The following is a 10,635-nucleotide window of genomic DNA, read 5'->3' on the forward strand; positions in this document are numbered from 1 at the left end:
TTTTCTCATCAAAATCATTCCTGCATTATTTGCTAAGGAGATCTAAGTATTCTTAAATGCATGTACAATGGGAAAAATAAATAAATACCCCCTTAACGGCTATAAATTCCTCACAGAATCCTCCCCCCCTCAAATGCCTACACTTGGACTCTCAACTGCTTAGTAGGCATCCTAATGCCACTACCTGTGTTTTAAATTACTCAAATACCTACAAACACCTAAATCCAACTGAAGTCACTGGGAATAGGGCATTTGAAAGTCAAGATATTTCTTTAGGTGCTTAAAAAGGCCCTTAACGGCTATAAATTCCTCACAGAATCCTCCCCCCCTCAAATGCCTACACTTGGACTCTCAACTGCTTAGTAGGCATCCTAATGCCACTACCTGTGTTTTAAATTACTCAAATACCTACAAACACCTAAATCCAACTGAAGTCACTGGGAATAGGGCATTTGAAAGTCAAGATATTTCTTTAGGTGCTTAAAAAGGATTAGGAAAGTAATGTCAGATATCCAGATTTCATTATTTTATCCTCAACACTTGTTACTTAGAATTGAACAAAATGACATAAAACCACATTTTTGTAATTAGGGGGTTTTTTATCTTGAAAACTCAACAATTAAGAATGCTTAGCTGCATTAATAACTCCTTCTCTAGAATGCTTCAAATGAAAAATTAAGTTATATTAGACTATTTTTAATAACCTGTAGAGTTTAAAAGTGCCCAATTATAAATGAAAAAAGGACTACAGAATAAAGGTAGCATATGCACAAATCCAATGCTATTAAAAGGCAGACACATGAGATCTCATGTATCTTGTGCCATTTGTAAAAAGGTTGTTTTATTATCAGTGTAACTAATCACAATGAAGCCATCTCTTACAACCAAAGACATTATAATGAATTTTCTTTACAGCTACAGAGAAATGCGATTTGCTGTTCCATATCAAACTAGAACAGGCTGTATAAATTCTTCTTCATATTTATTGTTAAATGTAATTTTTATCTATAAAATCAGCCATGAAATATTAAAAACTGAAACAACAGAATTTATATCCTTTACTTAATTTAGTTTAAACGGTCTATTCACTAAAGAGAGGCAAAAAAGGTTACATATGTATTATAGCGCACCCTCCCCTCTCCCCCCTAAGCGTTTCCATTATAAACCCCCTAGTTTTTGGAATTTATAACTCGGCTGTAAAAATTCACTTCATATTTAGAGTTGGTATACTTTTCCTTTTATAAATTTAAAAAAAAAAAAAAAAAATCTGTTCCAGGAGGAAGGCAAGAAAGGATGTGAGAGAAGGAGAAAAGCAATCAGACTAAAAACGTTAATGCTCAGCCACTTAGATCAGTAAATAAGGGCCATCTACTGTAATTCAGACCCAGCTTCCACCCCGAGGAACCGGCAGGAGATGGTCAGCTGGCTGCACCGCAGCCCCTGGGCGGATGGGCGCCAGGTACCGACCTCCAGCTGCTGCTGACCTGGGCCAGGTTCAGGCTGGCAGACTGGGGAGGAAAACCTCCCCATCCTACTGCTATCTCCTGGAGTCACCTGTACAACTGGGAATCGGACACACTGAAAATGAGTGAGAATGGCAAGAAGCATTAAAATAGTCTGCGTCGGAGAAAAGACAGGACAAAACAAACCAGCACATCTTAAAAACGAACAATAGACAAAATAGCATGTAAAAAAGGGCTTCTCCCAATTAAAAGGCCTAAGACTTGAGAATTCAGGAACTGGAGATTGGACAACGTATAGTGAAATGAAAACTGCGACAGAAAGATAAAGGCAGCCAAAAAACTTCAGAAGTTCATGGAAGCCAAAGGATTAAAGGGTATAAAAAGGGCTTGCTTTAATACAGCATGGAAAACAATTCATACATGAGAAGGTAGATTCCAAAATGAAGCATGAAATAAGGCAACAAGAGACAAGCAACCTACGACCTTAAAGTGTAGGCTACAACCTAGGCTATTTCCTACTACCAGTATCTTATTTTCAGCTTTCCCCTAGAGCACTACAAAAAGCACTAAAGCAAAATGTACCTTCATTTTCAGAGTCCCCATTTTACAGTCTGAAAGAATAGAAAAAAGTAGCACGGGAGCAAACCCCTGCTTTGGTTCTCACAATGCAGCTGGTGAGTTGGTCAAGCTGGCAGGAGCAGCAAGCAAGCTACACCGGGGAGCTGCCCCCAGTCACTGGTGGCAAAGACCTGAAGTCCAGAGATGCTCATGGTTACCCCAGGTGATGCTGCACTCCTTCCTTTAGAGGAAACCAAAGCCATGGGTTCAAACGCAGCCTTTACCTAGTCCGTAACTAACTGTATTCATCAGAAAAGGCACGCTCTCAGCAATTCTTTAACTACAGTTCACTAGGCCAATGTACATAGTTTGCAACCTATCCCCGGAACAATAAAAATGAGTAATGTTTACAAACTCATTGGTTCTCCACAGTGATTCAGGTTTGGAGATGGTCACGGTTAAAAAAAATAGCCTTCGCATGAAGATCCTTTGCTGAACTAAATTAGTCTGGCACACACAGACAGCAGAGGGTATTTCCGAAATATGTATAAACAAAAAAAACGCGGTAGAAAGGTATTACCTACACACCCTCCTGCCACACACTCAAAAAAGGTACATGAGCAAAAAGAACTACAAAGTAAGAATTTTAAGGATCTAGTAGACATTGATATCATAATTATTTTGATTTCATAATTTGATTTGCAACAGAGATGAATAGTGAGGAGCAAGAGAAAGAATGAGAAAGTTGGTGCTCTATGACAAACACATCCATAAAACAACCAGACTCAACAGCAAAGGCTGCAATTGTAGAATCAGTTACCAGTTTATGGAGTTTATGCCAGATCACCAAAAGGAAAAAGATGAAGGAAAATGGAAAGCTGAACCAGGCAACAAGGATGCTCTAAGGGTTCGGGTGGCTCTATGAAACAAAAATCTGCACTCAATTCCAAAAATTCAACAGTCCAAAATTACTTAAGCCTGTATCCACCAGGGATGTCAGGCACTACTGAAATGTTCAATGCCAAGCTTTAAAATGTCTGGAACAGAAAGTGAGACCTGGAGTCCTAAGTTAGGTACTGGTATCTCACATAAAATACACAGGCAGAAGAAAAAAACCAGCTCCTGCTCAACCCACGGGGGACAGCCTCCTCAGTTAGAGGAGAAAGACAGCGAGCACAAGTCCTGAACCCACAAAATGAGAGTCGTTGGGCCTAGCAACCTGGACAAAAGGAAGAAAACATTGGCTCTGCTGAGCTACTGCTGCACTGTTCAACTCTCACGAATCTGGAAAGCCTTGTTGTTGCACCTACGGCATGCCAGCTGTCCCAGCGTCCAGAAGCAGGCACCTAAGCAAAGCCCCCTCCTCCAAACCTACCAGAGCTGCTCAGTATGTCCCCTACTTCTGAAAACAGAGCACAGCTTCAAGCCTGCACATCTCATGCAGGGATTAGTAAGTTTTCATGATGATTCAGTAAAATCCACATTCACTCTAAGAGTACTTCTATTTTTTATGTTAAAAAGTGCATTGACACTAAGATTTTCTATTAAAATTCATTACATTTATTTACAGTAAAAATGTATTCATTACAAAAACAGGTATTGACCAAACATAAGCAAACACATACTAGTTGTTCTACCCTTCAGCTGTTACTTAGTGGAAAGACATCAAAAGTGCATTACGAGCATTTTGTAGAATCATTCAAATAAGTACCTAAGAGAAAAACCTCAGAAATATTGCATTTAATAATAAGGCATATTTTACAAAGCACTGGAATTTGAGGAAGTACTAGTCTTGAAAACGTTCCTTTAAATTACCATTATTTGGAATGACTGGCATGACTCTATTATCTATACATTTTTACATTGCTTTATCCAGCCAGCTGACTACATCATTAAAAATATACAGGACTGAGCTTCAGTTTGACCTGCGGTGACTCTTATATGTATTCTCAAAATTAACACAAGCACCGAATGCTACTAATCTTCAACTTGTAATAACTGATCAAAGAATACTGCCCTGTAATTCACTACAAGCTAAAATCATAGTGCTGAACTGTGCATTTTCAAACAAGTGGTTTATAGCTCTAGATTTAAAATGCAAAGTTTCCATTATATTTAATAATTAAAATGCATGCTGTGTTATGGTTACATTTGGTGACTGGATTAGTAGTACCCCAACTGAGTTAAACAATGCCTTTTTCCTATTAGAGTTCATATTACCATATTATCTATTTGTTTAAGAAAAGGAAGAAAAAAAGCACAGCAAGGAAGAAGGAATAAAAAAGAAATATGAATATCAAACATACTGAAAGACAGTGAGGACCAAGACAGCGAGAAGACCTGGTATCAGCAAAATCTACACTAGCTGAACACGGAAAAGCTGAAATATCTGTGCATTTAAAGTATGAAAACTTTTTTAAGAAAAAGAATATTCTCCATTTGTCAATAAGGGTTCTCATTCAAAATAAAAGATTTAAAGCTCAGTCTTGTTTTCCTAGAGGCAGTCTCTACAAATTTAGGGAATACAGACATCACTGTCAAAGAGCGGACTCTCTCAGGCTGTCAACTTCTTAATCAGGGTCTGACTTCACTGGGAAGTGTGAAATTATGTAATTATTTACGCTTGGCAATTCTGATGGCTTAAACACCTCCAGCACTATGAACATCATCTTTTACAAAGCAAAATTCCTACTGCAATTTTATTTTAGGGAATATACCATTATTCTTCTCTGCACTTTCTAGGTGGTTTATTCAAACAAAATTTAAATATTATGTGAAGTATTTCTCCTCTCTCAAAACAGATACCATTGAGCTTAGAAACTTAATTTACAAGGATGAAAAATAATTAAAAAATAAAATCAACATGAAACCATGGCCACAGTGATATCAACTGAAGTTTCTCAGCACTGTCAGTTACATTAGGTGTCACCCAAAACTCTGTAATTAAAAGTCCAATGACCTTTGAGTACTTATAATGAATGTATAAATAAAATATTATTTGACCCCATGAAAAGACACACTCCTTATATTTATGCACTTCCAGACAACATTTAAGTATAAACTTCAGAGATTAACTTTGTTTTCATTTAAAGTATATTTTAGTTATCTTGGTATCAGCAGCAGATTTGAAGACAGGCTTGTGTGCCTGAAAGCGTGCCTACTTCTCCATCTATAGTACTTGGTGTAATGTACTACCTCTGCCTGTATGCCGCATCCTCCGATATCTACCCCCTGATAGGGTATTTACCCTTTGCATCCAAAATACAAAGGTACCCATTCTCTGACAAAAAAAGTTTATTCAACAGTGTACCCCAAAATACACTGTATTGATACCAGCAACGTCTAAAATCAGGACGATGTGAACAAAGAAAAAGAGCAGGTATCCCTGCAAGTTAACCTCCACCTGCAAAGCTCAGCATGTTTTTCACCTGGAAACAGAAACCAAGTAGCCCAAACAGAGCTGGCAAAATGCATTGCCAGGTTTTCACTTGTCTTCTCCGAAGAACTGTCTCCTGCACCTAATAACCTTGTACCCAAGTAAGATTCCTCAGTTTTGAGAGAAGGAGCTCCTTACATCATCAGATGTCTGCTTCGGAGCGGCAGAAGGGACACCTCCAACGTCAGACCTACGTCACCTTTCTCTTCAGCCCCTTCCCCTCCTTCCTTCCTCAGGTTGCCATCCCTATTGCAAACTCCTTGGGCGACACAAAGAAAATCAGACAGGGAACAAAGGCTACATACAACCCTCTGCAGATATCATCAGAGGCACACACAAAGAAGTCAAAGAAAACACTTGTCAAGAATTTTCAACCTACCTAGACTTGGAATGGCTCTCAAATTCACAAGTCTGTAGCTTTGACAATTAAAGTCTAATCAGAAACAACCAAAAAAAAGAATGTTTCTTCATACAATATATCTGCAAAGTTCCCGGTACCAACAAGTAACACTGTATTACAAAACCTCTGCTCAAAAACCAAGCTCTGGTTTTTGGGGTAAGATTTGGACACAAAAAAAAAAAATCCCATTTTATTTCTTTGTTTTTGTATGCACAAATTATGAGATGGAGAGCTTGTGTCAGGTTCTGATTTTGATCATTTTGACGCAAATTGAAAAAATTCTGTTAAACTAAATGGAGATATTCCGATTTATAGTCAAGTAAATGACATCAAATTCTAGTCCCAGGTTTTCTTTCCTTCCTGATTAAATTACATTAATGTACACTCAAAACAAAGCAACTACTGCTAGTCCTATTTTTTTCAGCAGAATAACTTAACTGTTAACAAAACACCACATACACATATACATGAAGTCATCAGGGTTCTTTCATATGTCTGCCATCTATCTGAAGCCTCACAATAACAAGGCTTATAGCAACATTATAGTATGTGGGCACCAACATATCGCCCTAAATGTAGAACAGAAGCAAACCTGCTTCCTCTAAGGACCTATACGCTACTGGTTTTCCCCAAAATACTTTTCATTAACCTGATACATATATGAGAGATCAAAAAACACAACACACGTGTCTTCTTACATGGAACGCCCCAGGAAAAGGCCCAAAAACTAAATATTGCATCTTCACATTGCTAAAAGGTTTGACATAGTATTTATTGCCATATTACCCCTAATTAGCAGTTTAAGCTTGTTAACAAGAACAGTTCTTTTCATTTAAGGTAAACAGGAATTATCTTTCCATTGTATAGGTAAAACTTGTAAATAGGACAGCTCATACATTCTAAGATGAAAGTAACTAGGAAACGATTCATTAAGGCTTGGGTTATAAATTCAAAACATGAAGCATAACGTGCTTAAAGAAGAAGGTTTTATTTTTAAAAGCATTCATTAGGCTCTCATCTCCAAGCCTCAGACTTGTAAATAATTTAAAATGAAAATGCGAACAACAGGGTGAAAAAAAAACAAATGCAATTCAAATCATTCCACTGTTGTACCAATAGAACTGAAAACAATAGAAAAGAAGTTGGCAGATTTTGAAGACAACATCCAGAAAACATTTTTATGTACTGTATCTTTGAACTTAGATATTATGCTAGCATGGGATCCAATCCAAAAAAAATTAGCTGTGACTTATAACAATCAGGCTGTGCCCAGTAAAGGATACACATCCTAAACTAGTAATTTTTAGTATTCATTGCACTTTATTCTGCAGCTGCCAAAACAAACAAACAAGCTGCAGCTTACGGATGCTTTCAGATTTTTTTGGTTTTTCCATTTTGACTTTTCAGCAATGTATATCCTATTAACAATTTATATGACATAAGGCGAGAACCCCCTTCCCTTTAGAGAGTAAGATAAATCTAGGTTTGCCTCACATGGGGAACAGGAAAAGAAACAGCCTTTACTTCATTGGCATTGAAAACAGGAAGTGAAGATGACAAAAGTAACAAATCAAACAGAAAACAAAACACAAGGATCGCTGCTGCCCTTGCTGCATAGCCAGTGTCTCGAATCCAACGTCAATACACCCCTGCAGAAGGTGTGTTACACAGCAAGGAACTCGGACAGAGCAACATTTTGCCTTCATTGTATTTCTGGAGTTTGCTATCCTTTCCCCAAGTACCTGGAACTATCCAACATAAATATAACGTATGATTTCACTTAAACATTCAATGGAAGACAAGCGCGCAACAGGCCTTTCTTTCTCCTTGTAAACAGACCACATGGGACTGCAAAACGCAAAAGTGACGTATTTCTATGCCCAAGAACCATCTTGGGGAGAAAGATGGGCACGTATGCTAAGCATCACATGAACGTCAAGACATGCTCCTCAGAAGCCTTGAGCTTACTGCCCGCACCCCACGCACCAGGAAATCTGAGGCTTTTCCGCCACGTGGGATTTCCTGCGCAGGTGCAGAACGCGAGCAGGAAACCCGGCACTTCCAGTGAGCTCTGGGCATACCGCAAGCTTGCGACTCAGCTGCAGCACACACACCTTACAGCCAGCACGGTGCTTCCTAGAGGCACCAAACCCCCACAGGCAGCACGTGAGCAGCGAGTCTGATGCTTCCTCACGTGAACTGAGCCCACTAGGTCACCCCTGTTCATGCTTTTCCCTCGAGCACAGAAGTGGGTGATGCCAACATGCTACATACCACCGGTACAGGTAAAGTAAGCAAGTCTCCTCCTGCTGAGGCGTGTCTTAAAACCAACACTGGGTGGACTATCTCATACGTTTATAGCAAATGTTTATAGCAAACATGTTCTGCTAACTTACCAAAAGCAAACAAACCCAACCACTAACCCACCGAACGGAAACGCGTGCAGGCCACAGGCTCTTCTAGAACAAGCCCAAGCTTGAAAACCTGCCTTAAGAGAGAACTCACATGTACAGAAGTATAAAGCCATACCAGAGCTCTTAAGGCCATCCAAATGGCACCAGAATAAGTTTGTTTCTGTCTTTGCTTAAATTAGAATTTTTGTCAGGACCTCCACGCTTCTCAAACTTCTTGCCGGAATGTTTCCTACAGAAATATTTGTGTACTGCATAACTGTATGGATTCCGTAATAAAAATATCACATGAAACAATGATTTCTATATAAATTGATGACTTAGTATTACTATTTGGATGAGTTTTGTTACACCTTGTAATTGCAGTGAATTTTAACATCTATATGTATTTTTTAAATCTTTGTACCTGTATTTTGAGAGAGACTTTTGAAATACCAAATATGGGGCTAAAGACAGCCAGAAATTTTCTTTTTAATTACAATGAGACAAAGAAATACTAAACAGGAAAGCATCTATATATGTTTGCAGCAAACCAGTAATCTATAGAGATGTATACATCCAGATCTAGACACTGAAATACTGCAGACCCTAACTACTCTGCATGCCTTGGCCATTACATATGCCACACACACATAACAGCTTATATTTTTAGACTCAGAAGGGCAGAGGCAATTAAAATTTATGCCTGTACCACTAAGGACAGAAGGAAACTAAGAAAACTTGCAGCCTCCTAGCCCAGTTAAGTATAACACACAATGTCATAGACAGTAGTTCAGTAGCAGGCCAGACTACTCAGAAAAAAGGTCAGCCTGCTGTAGAACAAACAAAACAAAACAAAGCAAAGCAAAAAATCAGCAATCAACAACTCTGCTAATGCAGGACTGGAAAGCAGTCATGAGTCATGCAAACAAGCATTTTACTTTTGGAACATCGTTACTGCCCCTTTCTAAATGGCACTTAGGTTATTTCTTCATAAAGAAGCGTGTGAATTGGCTAGCACTTACTGTAATTTTCCTTTTCCTTTTGAGGAAAGAAGGTAACTGGACTTCTTTCTGCTCTAAAGCTATATATTGCTGCCGTTTTGTACGTTTGGGACACAACCTTCTTTCATCTTCAGCAGAAGAACTGAAATTAAGTAAAATAAGAAAACTTCCATGTATACTTAACAAAAACACCTAGAATGGGCTATAGACTCTTCTGTAACTACAGACCCTTCACTGGCAGATGGCAGAAACAGGATCACCAGAATCCATAGCTGCAGAGCAGCAGGGCAGGTACAGTTCCCCTGTTTTAAACATACAACTTCTTTCTGCGAAGCAAAAGACGCCTTTGGAATTTCTGCAGGTGAGAAATTAGAGATTGCAAGAACATCATCTTTACATTTTTTGCTTCTTCACTGGTTTTATACACACAGGCTAATAAACACTCTGAGCTTATGTCTTAGCACAGGCCGAAGTGACAAAAATAAAAACGTACTCAGTTTAGAAGAAAAGTAGGTATAGGTGTATTTCATTTAAACTTTCATACGCTTTGTGTAATGCCGTAAGAATGTCCACTGCAAAGGCAGACAGACCAAAGATTAAACCGCTCCGACGTTACCAGGGAGATGTCACGTGAGCTTTGACACCCTGGGCCAGGCAACATTTAAGCGGTTTGCAATGCCACCTCCCGTGCGGCCCTACTCCTAATTCATTCTCTCCAAGACATCCACAGTCAATCCTACGCCTCTTACTAGCGCTAAGCATCACCAGCGAGGCGTACCGCTCATTTCCCACACGCATCTGTGTCCACCAAGAACCGCTGTCGTTCATTCTGCTCATCCCACTCAAGTCGTTTCCTGCGGGGGGAGCGGCGCTTCCACGCCTCTGCTGCCACTGGCCAGGCACGGTATGCAGCTGCGCCTTGGGCACCGGGCGGCTGCGCTACCCCGAGCTAGCAAGGCCAACACAAAACAATACCTTCCTGGGGTAGGAGCATAGCCGAGAGTGCTCCGCTGGCCTGCTGTTGACTATTAATCCGTCAAAATTAAAGTACCATTTCTGTTTAACTCCTTCTATAATAGAAAGCACAGAATAGAGACCACTGCGCCTAGTGGCCGGTTTTGTGAACAACGGAGCAGCTATTCTTTCCCCACCACCACAACCGTTGTAAAAAAAAAAAAAAAAAAAAAAAAGAAAGAATAGCAGCCACTACATCTGTTGAGTCGTGTCATCCTGTCTTCGCTCCCCAATCCCTATTTTTGGTGACGTGCTCGCTTCAAAAGAATAACGTATACTCCCGGATGCGCAATCTAAAAAGCGAACATAGTAATTTTAACATGCACCATAATACTGCAGCATTAATTTGAATGAACGACTAGACCAGACA

The 10,635-nt window shown here is 39.4% G+C and overlaps 1 protein-coding gene across 1 annotated transcript in view; it reads right to left on the minus strand.

Annotated features, from left to right (window-relative positions):
• ZNF407 (zinc finger protein 407) overlaps positions 1-10,178 on the minus strand; it is a 350,859-nt gene extending 340,681 nt beyond the window's left edge. Inside the window, exons 1-2 of the mRNA XM_009276673.1 lie at positions 9,480-10,178; positions 9,273-9,393 (exon numbers count right to left, since the gene is read on the minus strand). The gene's annotated coding sequence lies outside the window, so the exon portion shown is untranslated. The remainder of the gene's footprint in view (positions 1-9,272; positions 9,394-9,479) is intronic.
• Positions 10,179-10,635: the final 457 nt, after the last annotated feature.

Source organism: Aptenodytes forsteri, unplaced genomic scaffold (genome assembly GCF_000699145.1).
Source record: "Aptenodytes forsteri isolate BGI_AS27 unplaced genomic scaffold, ASM69914v1 Scaffold97, whole genome shotgun sequence".
Taxonomy (NCBI): domain Eukaryota; kingdom Metazoa; phylum Chordata; class Aves; order Sphenisciformes; family Spheniscidae; genus Aptenodytes; species Aptenodytes forsteri.